Source organism: Sus scrofa, chromosome 8, assembly GCF_054392235.1.
Source record: "Sus scrofa isolate SSC_HxYL_T2T_F1_AM1 chromosome 8, Sscrofa_HxYL_maternal_Yorkshire_Landrace_v2.0, whole genome shotgun sequence".
NCBI lineage: Eukaryota > Metazoa > Chordata > Mammalia > Artiodactyla > Suidae > Sus > Sus scrofa.
The window spans coordinates 54289207-54302220 of NC_139390.1; the positions used below are offsets into that span (position 1 = coordinate 54289207).

General features: G+C 38.3%; 1 long non-coding RNA gene across 1 annotated transcript in view; it reads left to right on the plus strand.

Annotated features, from left to right (window-relative positions):
* The first annotated feature begins 386 nt into the window (after positions 1 to 386).
* The window catches only part of LOC100519499 (uncharacterized), a 60311-nt gene continuing 47683 nt past the window's right edge, over positions 387 to 13014 (plus strand). The window contains exon 1 of the long non-coding RNA XR_304874.4: positions 387 to 631. This is a non-coding gene — a long non-coding RNA (uncharacterized LOC100519499). The remainder of the gene's footprint in view (positions 632 to 13014) is intronic.

Below are 13014 nucleotides of genomic sequence, written 5' to 3' on the forward strand. Positions count from 1 at the left end.
AGAAAATAAAGGAATGAGACCTCCTGATGAAATAAACAGCAAAAGGGCTACTCAAAAGAGCAATAAATAGCAAGGCAAGCTGACAGCTATCTGTAAAGTCCCAAGATAAACAGTGGTTGGAAAGTTAATTGTTTACCAAACTCCTGTATGTTCAGCCTGGCTTATCCTTAAAAGAGGCTATAGAAATTGACCTGTGTTCAGTCACGTCACTCGTAAACTACCAGTTGCAGCTCTGGTGCGTGTCAGCCTCGGGCCGGCTCTGCTGGCTCAGAGCTGTATATATGGGTGGTGTTTGCAGAGGGTGTGATAGGAAAAGTCGATAACTGAATTTCATTCATACCATTTCCTGTTTCCTTCTTCAGACTTCAGAAGGTTCCCCCCCACCCCTTAGGAATACAGATTCTCCTTGGACAAATTCTAATGAAAACTCCCTGCTGGGAGATTACTAAACTTTGGTTTATGAAGTGGCATCAGGAAACGCCTGAGTTTCCATGGTCTGGTAGATAGAGTGCAGTGAAATATTTATTAACGGACACAACCTGTCCTGTCTTGACCCTGAGACACTGCAGCCTCTGTCTGATCAGGCTCATGGGTTTCTGCCTAGCCTCTGCCAGGGACAGAAATAATTCTGGTAAGTCTTTATAAAATCCTCATGCTTTTCATCTCAAAATGAAACTCCTTTTTTATTAGCCCTTACTGACCAGTATTATACTTTATCACCATAACTATCAGATTCCACATACTGTTCTTTCCTGGAGATATTTTTTAAGTAAAAGAAATCCAGCTTAAAAGAAGAAAACTACACTTTGTAGAACAGTCCCTCCGAATATTTTTCTCCTCCTTTGCTATGATTGGTTTCTTTGTGCTAGGTGTTTTGTTTTGTTTTTTTCCCCAAATTAGAAGATATGTATTTTTTCATTTAATTCCAAGGTGGAATTAAGCAAATTAAATGGAAACACAAGATTTCTCTCTGTTCTCCGACTTTACTAGTGTTGAAAGATGGTGCTGTATTTTGGTGAAGGCAAGAAATAATTTCAAGAGAAATATTTCTGAGGAACACAGTTAAGTAATGATTTATTTATTTTTAATTTAGACTGAAAGCAGAAAAACATCTCCTTCTGAGTATTTTAAAGGCTTTTTGTAAGCTAACTCTCATAACATAAATCTGTAACCAACATAATTTTGTTCTAGTTATTCAACCAGCATTCTGAGGTAAAATGCCATGGGATATGCCTCAAAATTCAGATTGGATCACACTGATATTGATGGCCTATTGTATAATAAGCCCAGAAAATCCACCTGGGCTCACAGAACAATTCTCTGTTGAGACTGAGTAGTAATTACATTATCAACAATAAAAACAAAAATTTTCTGGGATTCAATAGTCATAATTAATCTATACAAACACACACAAAATGCTGTTTTTCTTGTCTACAAGCCCAAGTCATTTTATCTAGGATTTAGCAGCAAAGACTCTTTATTATGAACATTTTCAAACATATAGGAAAAAAGAAATAATTACACTGAGAAAACCCAAATACCTACCATACAGATCCCTGCAGATTCCACAATGAACATTTTCCTATATTGGTTCTTTATATATTATCCAGTATCTATATATCTATCCACAAGTTTATCTTTACTTTCATGATGCATTTTAAAATTGCAGATCTCAAAGTTCTTGTTGTTGCACATTTGGTTAAGAACCAGACAAAGTACCCAGGAGGATGCAAATCTGATCCTTGGCCTTGCTCAGCGGGCTAAGGATTAGGCTTTGCCTCAAGGTATGGTGTAGGTCGCAGGTGCAGCTCAGATTCAACCCCTAGCCCAGGAACTTATAAAAAAATTAAAAATAAATTTGCAGATCTCAATTTATAGTGTTTAAACTGTACCCCTAAACACTCAGGGAAACATAGTGTTAACTTAGGTTTAACTAGTAAGAGTTGTTTTTCTTTTTCCTTGAGGTAACATTCATGTTCAGGGAAATGCACAAATCTTTAGTGTACCATTTGATGTGTTCTGATAAATACATACCTTGGTGTAATCCAAGCCCCTGTCAAGATGGAGAATGTATCCCTCATCCAAGATCTTAAAAGGCTTTCACCCCTGCCCAGTCAGTCTCCCCCCACCCCTAGGGGCAAACATTCTTCTTCTCTGTACAGTACATGAACATGCTTTTTTTTTTTTTTTAGATTAATTCATGTTTTCGCTTGAATCAGTAAGTCAGCTTTTTCACTTGTGGGTATCCACAATGGTATCCATCGCATGAATGCACCACAATTTGTTTATCCATCTTTTGCTGATGGACACTCAACAACCCATTTAGGGCTTTTAAAAACAAGTCTGCTGTGGACATTCTTACATGCATCTTTCTCTGGACCTTCGTTTGCAGCCTCTTGTGTAAACACCTAGGAGTAGCATTGCTGAGTCGTCATGTACTAATAATTTCAGTTTTCCAAAACACTATCAGAGCCTTTCCAAAGTGAACACATCACATGATCTTCCTCACTTCAGTTATTTCACATCCCTGCTCATTTTCAGGTGGTCAGCCCTTGTAATTTGCGTTATTCTGGTGGTTGGTGAATGCTGTCTTGTTTTGACTTTATTGGGTTGACCTGATGACTAACTCCGCTTAGCAATTTCCCACGGACTTACTGGTCATCTGTGTATCTTCCTTTATTTAACATCTATTCAAATATTTGGCTCATTTTTTTAAAAATTACGGTGTTTTTTTTTTTTTGATTACTGAGTTAGAGGAATTTTTATAAGTATATATTGCAGCTGCAAGTCCTGTGTCAGGTATATATCATGAATATATGCTTTCCCACTCTGTGGATTGCCCTTCATTCTCTTATGGGGGTAGTTTGATGAGTACTAGTTTTCATTTTGGTGACGTCTAATTACCTATATTATGTATGGTTATTAATTTTTGTGTGCTATATAAAGTCTCCTTTGATTCCCAAATTGCAAAGATATCTTCTAGGTTCTTTTTTCCTAGAAGTGTTATCATCCTACTTTTTTAGATTTATTTTTATTGAGGTAACATTGGTTTATAGCATTATATGTTTCATGTGTACAACATCATGTTTCTTCTATGTACCCTGCAGTGTGCTCACCATGGTAAACTTAGTTTTCATCTGTCATCATACAATTGACCTCCTTTACCCTTTTACCCGCTTAAGCCCTTCCCGCTCCCCTCTCCCTTTGGTAATCACTACTCTATTCTCTGTATTTATGCATTTGTGTTTCTTTGGCTTGGTTTGTTTATTTATTTTGGAGTTTTTGTTTGTTTATTTACATTCCACACATCAGTGAAATCATAGAGTATTTGTCTTCCTCCATCAGAGAAGTGTCCATCCATGCTATAACAAATGGTATTATTTCATCCTCTTTATGGCTGAGTAATATTCTCTTGTGTATGTGTATACAGACAGACACACACACACACACACACACAATCTCACTTTTTTATTCATCTCTTGATGAATGCTTAGGTTGTATCCATGTCCTGGCTATTGGAAATAATGTGTTGAACATGAAAATGCATATATATTTTTGAATTAGTGTTTTTATATTTTTTGCATAAATACCCAAAAGTGGGATAACTGGAACTGATGATAGTTCTATTCTTAATTTCTTGAGGAACCTCCATACGGTTCTCCACAGTGGCTGCACTACTTTACGTTCCCACCAATAGTGAATGAGAATTCCCTTGTCTCTACATCCAACATTTATTATTCCTTGTCTTTTTGACAGCAGCCATTCTGATAGGGGGTAGAAACTATCTCATTATTGTTCTTATTTGCATTTCCCTGATGATTAGTGATGTTTAAAACCTTTTCACTTGTCTGTTGGCTATCTGCATGTCTTCTTCAGAAAAACATCTATTCAGTGTCTCTGCATTGAGTTGTATTTTTAGTTGTTGAGTTGTATGAGTTTGTACGTATTTTGGATATGAATCCTTTATCAGATATATTGTTTAAAAATATATTCTCCCATTCAGTAAATTTTTGTTGTTGTTGATGGTTTTCTTGCTGTGCAAAAGCCTTTTAGTTTGATGTAGTCCCATTTGTTTATTCTTGCCTTTGTTTCCCTTGCCTGAGGGGATAAGTCTAGAAAGATATTGCTAAGACTGGTGTCAAAGAGAGGATTGCCAAAGGTCTTTTCTATGAGTTTTATGTTTTCAGGTCTTAGCTTCAAGTTTTTAATCCATTTTGAGTTAATTTTTTGTATATTGTGAGACAGTGGTCTAGTTTGATTTTCCTGCATGTGGCTCTCTGGTTTTCCCAACACCATTTATGGAAGAACTGTTTTTTCTCCAAAAAATGGCAAATTTTTCTCTTTGTCATAGACTAATTGTCTAGATACATGTGGGTTTATTTCTGGGCTCTCTATTCTGTTCTCTTGATCTATGTATATTTCTGCCACTACCATGCCATGTATTATAGCTTAGTGATATAGTCTGAAATCAGGGAATGTGATACTTCCAAGTTCGTTCTTTTTGATTCAGGATTGCTCTGGCTATTCAGGATTTTTTATAATTCCATAAATTTTTAGATTTTTCAATTCTATTTCTGTGAAAATGTCCTTTGGATTTTTATAGGGATTGCATTGAATCTGCAGATTGCTTGAGGTAATATGGATACTTTAGCAATGTAAATTGTTCCAATTCATGAGCATGGAATGTCTTTCCACCTATTTGTATCTTCTTCAATTTCTTTCAAAAATGTCTTCTAGTTTTCAGTGTACAGGTCTCTTACCTCCTTGGTTAGATTTATTCCTTGGTATTTTATTCTTTTATGATTGTAAATGGAATTTTTTTCTTAATTTCTCTTTCTGCTAGCTCTTTCTTAGCACATAGAAATGCAACAGTTTATGTGTTGATTTTGTATTCTGAAACTTTATTTTTTTATTATTTTTACTAGTTTTTGGTTGGGCATTTAAGGTTTTCCATACATAAAATTATTTCTTCTGCAAATAGTGACACTTTTACTTCTTCCTTTATAATTTGGACTCTTTTTTTCTTTTTCTTGCCTAATTTCTCTGGCTAGGACTTCTAATACTATGTCGAATAAGAGTAGTAAAAGGTGAAATCCTTGTCTTGTTTCTGATTTTAAAGGGATAGCTTTCAATTTTTCACTGCTTAGTATGATGTTAGCCATGGGTTTGTCATATTTTGCCTTTAATGTGTTAAAGTATATTCCTTTTATAAGCACTTTATTGAGAGATTTTATTGTAAATGAGCGTTGAATCTTGTCTAATGCTTTTTTTGTATCTATTTAGAAGATCATATAGTTTTTATCCTTCATTATGTTAATGTAGTATATTACAATTATTGATTTGTGGTTGTGGAACCACTGGAATAAATCCCACTTGATCATGGTGTATTATCCTTTTAATGTATTTTTGTATTCAGTTTGCTAATAATAATAATAATTCAGATTTTTGCATCTATGTTCATCAGATACATCAACCTTTAATTTTCCTTTTTGTGTTGTCTTTGGTTTTGATAATCAGTGTGATGTTAGCCTCACAAATGAGAGGACATGTCCTCTTCTCTCCAATTTTTTAAAACAGTTTGAGAAGGAAAGGTTTTAAATCTTCTTTGAATGTTTGGTAGAATTCATCTGTGAAAACTTCTGGTCCTGGACTTTTGTTTTTGGGAGATTTTTGATTACTGTTTCAATCTCTGTACTAGTGATCATTCTATTCATATTTTCTATTTCTTCATGATTCAGTCTTGGGAGGGTGTAAGAGTCTAAGAATTTGTCCATTTCTTCCAGGTTGTCTAATTTGTTGACACATAGCTGTTCATAATAGTCTTAATCCTTTATATTTCTCTGCTATCCACTGTTATTTCCTCTTTCATTTCTGATTTTACCATATCCTTCTCTTTTTTTCTTGATGAGTCTAGCTAAAGATTTGTCAATTTTATTTATCTTTTCATATTTCTTAGTTTCATTGATCTTTATCTTTTTAATCTCTGTTTATTTCACCTCTGATATCTATTTATTCCTGTGCTTCTACTGACTTTGGGCTTCACTTTTTCTGACTTTTCTAGTTCTTTTAGGTATTTATTTGAAATTTTTCTAGTTTCTTGAGGTAGGCTTATATTGCTATAAACTTACCACTTATACTGCTTTTGCTATACCCATAGATTTTAGTATGTTGTATATTCATTTTCATTTGCCTTTAATTTTTTATTTCTCCTGTAATATGTTCATTGACCTAGTAGTTGTTTAATAGAATGTTGTTCAGTCTTCACATATTTGTAATTTTTCCAGTTTTCTTCTTGTAGTTGACTTCTAAGTTCATACTATTGTGATCAGAAAATATGCCTAGGAGTTCCCTTGGTGGCGCAGTGGTTAATAAATCCGACTAGGAACCATGAGGTTGCAAGTTCAATCCATGGCCTTGCTCAGTGGGTTAAGGATCTGGTGTTGCCATGAGCTGTGGTCTAGACGTGGCTCAGATCCCATGTTGCTGTGACTGTAGTGTAGGATGGTGGCTATAGCTCCAATTCGACCCCTAGCCTGGGAACCTCCTTATGCCGCAGGAGCAGCCTAGAAGTGGCAAAAAGACAAAAAAAAAAGAAAAGAAAAGAAAATATGCATGGTAGGATTTCAGTCTTCTTAAATGTATTGTTTTATGTCCCAGCATATGGTCTATCCTTGAGAAAGTTCAATGGGCACTTGAGAAGAATGTGTATTCTGCTGCATTTGGATGGAATGACCTGTACAATTCTATCAAGGCCATATAGTCTAGTATTTTATTTAAGGTTGCTGTTTTTGGGAGTTCCCATCATGGCGCAGTGGTTAGCAAATCCGACTAGGAACCATGAGGTTGCGGGTTCACTCCCCTGGGCTTGCTCAGTGGGTTAAGGACCTGGCGTTGCCATGAGCTATGGTGTAGGTCGCAGATGCGGCTTGGATCCCACGTTGCTGTCACTCTGTCAAAGGCTGGAGGCTACAGCTCCTACTAGACCCCTAGCCTGGGAACCTCCATATGCCCTGGGAGAGGCCTTAGAAAAGGTAGAAAAAAATACAAAAAAAAAAAAAAAAAAGGTTGCTGTTTTCTTGACTTTCTGTCTGTATGATATACCCATTGATGTAAATGGGGTGTACATGGAATGCAGTGAGTGAGGGGAAGAGAAGTAGGAGAGAAAATCACAGACAAAAGGGAACCAGACTACATAAAGTCTTCTAAGAGGCTGATATAAGGATGGTAGTTTTTTGCCTGAGTAGAATGAGAAGTTATAATAGAACTTTGAGCTGATAAATGTAATATGATGATTTTTCTAATGCTGTTTTAAAAAGAGACTTAAGAAAAGCAAGGGAAGAATGTAAGAGATCAGTTAGGAGCCTAGTTCATTAAACCTGACAAGACCTAAAAGTGCCTCACTTCAGGGTGGTTGCAATAGAAGTGATGGAATTCAAAATATACTTTCAAGATAAATCCAACAGGATTTCTTGATGGAAGAAGATATGGAGTGTGAAGGAAAGAGAAGAGTCAAGGATGACATTAAGAATTTTGTCTGAAGCAACCAGCAGCTATTATCAAATGAGAAAGGAAGTTCTGTGAATGGAAGTTGTAAGTGAGATAAAGCAGGAATTCAGTGTTTAACCTGTCGAGTTTGAGAAATGGTATACATAGTTCCAAGGATGAGTGAGATCGTTGTCTAATGAATTCCCTTTCTTTTTGTCTGTCTGTCTGTCTGTCTTTCTGTCTGTCTTTTTAGGGCCACACCCTCAGCATATGGAGGTTCCCAGGCCAGGGGTCAAATCAGAGCTGCAGCTACTGGCCTACACCACAGCCACAGCAAGGCAGGATCCAAGTTGTGTCTGTGACCTATACCACAGCTCACGGCAATGCTGGATCCTTAACCCACTGAGCAAGGCCAGGGATCAAACCTGTATCCTCACGGATACTAGTTGGGTTCATTACCACTGAGCCACATTGGGAACTCCTAATGAAATTTCTTGGGAGTTCCCATTGTGGCATAGTGGTTAATGACTCCGACTAGGAACCATGAGGTTGTGGGTTCGGTCCCTGGCCTTGCTCAGTGGGTTAAGGATCTGGGGTTGCCATGAGCTGTGGTGTAGGTTGCATACTCAGCTCGGATCCTGCGTTGTGGCTCTGGTGTAGGCTAGCATCTACAGTTCCGATTAGACCCCTAATCTGGGAACCTCCGTATGCTGAGGGAGCAGCCCTAGAAAAGGCAAAAAGACAAAAAAAAAAGAAAAAAGAAATTTCTTAAGTTCCTTGCAGCTTAGAAATATTGTTGTTACATATTTTCTCTAAGCATAATTGCTCAGCTATGATAAGTTTTTATTGCTATCCTAAGCCAGAGGGTTAAAGTGCTTTGGTTATTTTCCTGCCCATTTAGAGACCTACCATATTATCATGGGTGGTATTTGAGTGCTAATTCTTCAGAAAAAAATTGCCACAGGATTTATTAGTAATTGGGATATATGTCACAGTATAACTTTATCAGAAAAATATTCCTGTGATTTTTCTTGATACAAAGAAATAAACTGTAAGTGTCATTTTAGGAGTTCCACGTGACAAATAGCTTTCTTGAATTGACTTCAGTTCTTCACGTAATCATCTTATCTTTATTATTAAGCCATCATCATTATCACATATTATTTACAAACTGCTTTTGAACCTTTGCAAGCCTTATCTTCTAATTTACAGAACTAATTGTAAAGATAGGCATAACTTCTGCTCTTTGTAACCTAGCACTCTAGGAATCATAGCATTGACTCACACGGCCAATTACTCATGCTGATAATAGAGGCTGTAGCTGCAGAGAGTGAAGTCAGCAGGATTCTGCCACAGCCTGTGGCCCACCAACACACTGATGCCTGAGATTTGACAGTAACCTCCACCCTGGACATCAGATTCAGTGAGTGAAGTGTTTGGTGTTTTGTCTTGTCTCTCACTTGCTGGGCTACAGGAAGGGTTAACAGTAAGGAAGAGAACTCGAAAGATCCCCTCCACACCAGACTCTCCATCCCCAACACTCTTGCAGAACACACTCTATAGGGCTGAGGAGTCACAAAGTGGGAAACTATCTTTGATGTTAAACAGGAACTTTGCAATGGGAAGCTTACATGTGGGAAGTGATTACAAATATGTCTGCTTTAAAATAGCAGCAAGCATGGCATGCCCTCCCAGTTTTAGGGCACCCAAAGCCTGGTGATGAACCAAGAATCAACCTGGTAGGCAAGTCATTGGAAGTATAGATATAAGATCCTAAATAAAACTTTCTTGGAGTTCCTGTGGTGGTGCAGTAGTAATGAACCCAACTTGTATCCTGGACTTGATCAGTGGGTTAAAGATCTGGCATTGCCATGAGCTGTGGTGTAGGTCATGGAAGCAGCTGGGATCCTGCGTTGCTCTGGCTGTGGTGTGGTATAGGCCAGCAGGGGCAGCTCTTAATTGGCCCCTAGCCTGGGAATTTCCATATGCCTCAGTTGTGGACCTAAAAAGCAAAAAAACAAAACAAAAACAAACAAACAAAAAAAAAAACCCTTCCCCTATTTTAACAAATATATGAGACAACCAAAATGATTGAATAGGAATTTCCATCGTGGCGCAGGGGAAACAAATCCAAGTAGGAACCATGAGGTTGCAGGTTCGATCGCTGGGCCTCGCTCAGCAGGTCAAGGATCTGGCATTGCCGTGAGCTGTGGTATAGGTCTCAGATGCAGCTTGGATCTGGCATTGCTGTGGCTCTGGCATTGCTGTGGCTGTGGTGTAGGCCTGCGGCCACAGCTCCAATTAGACCACTGTCCTGGGAACCTCCATATGCCATGGGTACAGCCCTAAAAAGACAAGACCAAAAAAAAAAAAAAAAAGAAAAGAAAAAGAAAAAATTGAATAAATGTCTAATTCAACCAAAAGGATTGAAAATATCCAACGGCACAGAGCCCACAACAAGTTTTTGTTGCCATGAAACAAAATATAAAACATTTGCATTCAGGAGTAAAGATTCATCTAGAACCTATCAGGTTGAAAAATTGTGGAGCCTTCTAGCTATGGGTGATTCATGGGCTCTGCACTGCCTGAAAGAGTGAAGTGCTTTGAAGAACAAGCAGAGGAAAGTCTAAGTTCCCTGCACCCAAGCTCTCCTTAGGCAAAAATGGAGCTCAAATGACCCTGAGCTGAAAAGACTTTGGGGATCTATTATTTTTCAGTCACAAGGGGATTCTGATTGTTTTTGCTTAGGGAATGAATTCCGAGCCAGAGACAAAAGGACTGAAGAAAAAAAATGAAAGTTAATATTAGCATGAACTTGAGTTAAACACAGCATATACACACTTAGGAGGGGAAAAAAATCTTAGGAAATCTTAGAGAAATGCAAATTTGGCAATGCTGCTTTCAACAGTATAAAGCCTAAACAATTCACTGAGAATGTCAAAATAAAAACACACACCCTTTCATGATTTTTCTTTTCCAAAAATCCAATAAATATAAATTTTACAATAAACAAAAGTTATATTAAAATCATCCTTTAGAAACCCAGAAAGTGATCTTAAATAAATTTAAAACCTAGAAATATATCATAGGGGTAAGAATAGTCTCTTTTAAAATACATATAAAAAAAATACATATGAAACTAAAACCTGATAATTTTTAAAGATAAATAGAGACAGATTAAGAGTTACCACTGTGGCTCAGTGGGTTAAGAACCTGACTAGTATCCGTGAGGATGAGGTTTGATCCCTGGCCTCACTCAGTGGGTTAAGGATCTGGTGTTGCTGTGGCTGTGGCGTAGACTGGCAGCTGCAGCTCCAATTTGATCCCTAGCCTGAGAATTTCCATCCATAAGAAAACAAAACAAAACAAAAAGTAAAGAAATTGCTTTTTTAAAAAAATAAAGAACAGATCTACAAAGGTAAATTAGACTTAAGAATTTCAGGATGGGGATAAATCTCAATGCCTAATTTATTGAGCATCCACCAAACATAAGGAACTACTCGGAGTACTTCATCTCATTTGATCCTCCCCAAAACTCCAAGAAATGGACTCCTGAACTTGTAGACTGAGCCAATCTAATGATCACAGTGTGTGTAGTATGTTCCTGTGGAATAGATAACCTTGTTACAAAGAGTATCTTCACCAACAATTTAAATGCAGGCAGAGGCAGCTCTGGAACAGTGTTTTCTGGACTTCTCTATGAGAGAGGAATAAACTCCTATCTTAAATTTAAAAAAAAAAATGCAGGCATGGAAGATCCAGTCACTGAACTTGTGGGAGACATACAGCTGAAAGAATTTGCAACTATGTGGGATGTTAACAGAAGAATCCCAAAGTCTTAGAAGGAGAGATGGGCTGAATCTCATCATAAATTTAGTCACACCAGCAGGTGGGAGCTCCCTCGACCAGGCATAGAGGCAAGGCCAGCTTTGCAGCTCCACAGAGGGCTGGGCAGTGACGCAGAGCTCCAGAGGGAACGGCCCAGGACTAGAATTTTATTTCAAGAGAAGCCCCTTGTGGGTTAAGCAGACGAGTGGTGTGATGGGATTTCTGTTTACAGCAACCGACCGTTCCTGTGCAGAAGGGTGGCAGACGTGGAGTATGGGGAGGGGGGGGTAAGAATAGTCTAATGACCCATTTCCCTCCAAAATTGAGATAATATCTGGGTTTAATTGGTTTCTGGGGATTGCCTAAGTACCAGTCACACTCAAGGTGCCCACGCTTTAGTTGTAAGTGACTTAATCACCTGGATGAGCTTAAATGTGACATGACATACAGTGCGATAAAAGGAGTAACATTTATTTTTATTACGTAAAAATGTACATGCTTTATCCACACTCTGCTACCAAGTAATAATTGCAGTTAATCCAACCCCAGGGGACAAGAGATTCACTCACACACCAGGTGACCTGAGGGTACAAAAGTGTTGAGAGACATAAAGACTGTAAGTACACAGCCCAGGAAGAAGCTCAGGTTGTATAGCCACCTTTTTTTCCAGATACTCCCACAAAGGAGATGCAAGAGTGGTGAGAGCGCAGTGAGCTTCATCTTCTGAAGGCATCATCTTTACCTTTAGACAGTAAATTTTAACTTTGGGACCCAGAAGAGAGCCATAGGACTAGCTCTTCTGGAATAGAGAGCATGGTGGTGGAGGTGCCCTGGTTAAAGCTGCTCTGACCCCACAATCCACAAGATGGTAATTAGGTTCCATGTCTAAGAGCACAGATGTTACTGAACCCCAAGCCCTTGGTGCAGAAAGCAAAACTCTGGCAGCAGGAGTTTGCAGCAAAGTAAGGGTGTGTTGCAGGTGCCAAACAAGGAGAAGGCAGGGAGACAAGTCTCAGATGCATGCCCCCCTGGTCTTTGGGTTGAGGGTGTTTTGGAACAAAGAGGCTGGATTAATCACCATCTTGTGATATTTCCGTGACATTTCTTAATTTAGTTTAGGGAATCAGGATGTCTCTGGTTTAAATTCTCTGGCCAGGGAGTCCATAGCTGGGGGGTTTGTGAGATCAGCCTTCCCTGGAGAAACAACTTGCATTTGTAAGTTAATGATGATACCCAGAGTAGCAATTTTAGTACATTAATGATGTTATTGACCACAGCAGTAGTCACCTGCCTCTGGTTGATTAGTGGTCAGTGAGCACAGGTTTGAGGTCAGAGGGGACAAGAAAAGGAATGAAGTTTTGTAGAGAGAGGTTAATAATAAACTCAGTAAGGGACTTCCGTTTTAGGTGGACTAGGTTTCATGGATATCTAAAAATATATATCAACCCACTACATCCTTCACTTAACTTTCAATTGCTGCTGAAAATCCAAAGGTGATTACCTTGTGTTTGTTATACCTAGAATAACAGCATCGAATGTGAGCAGCTAGAAATAACCCACAGTATATGATCTATATATGCATTAGTGGATTCTTCCTTTTAGGAACACCTGCCTTAAAATCAGTGAATAGGAGTTCCTGTCCTGACGCAGGGGAAATGAATCCAACTAGGAACCATGAGGTTGCAGGTTCGATCCTTGGCC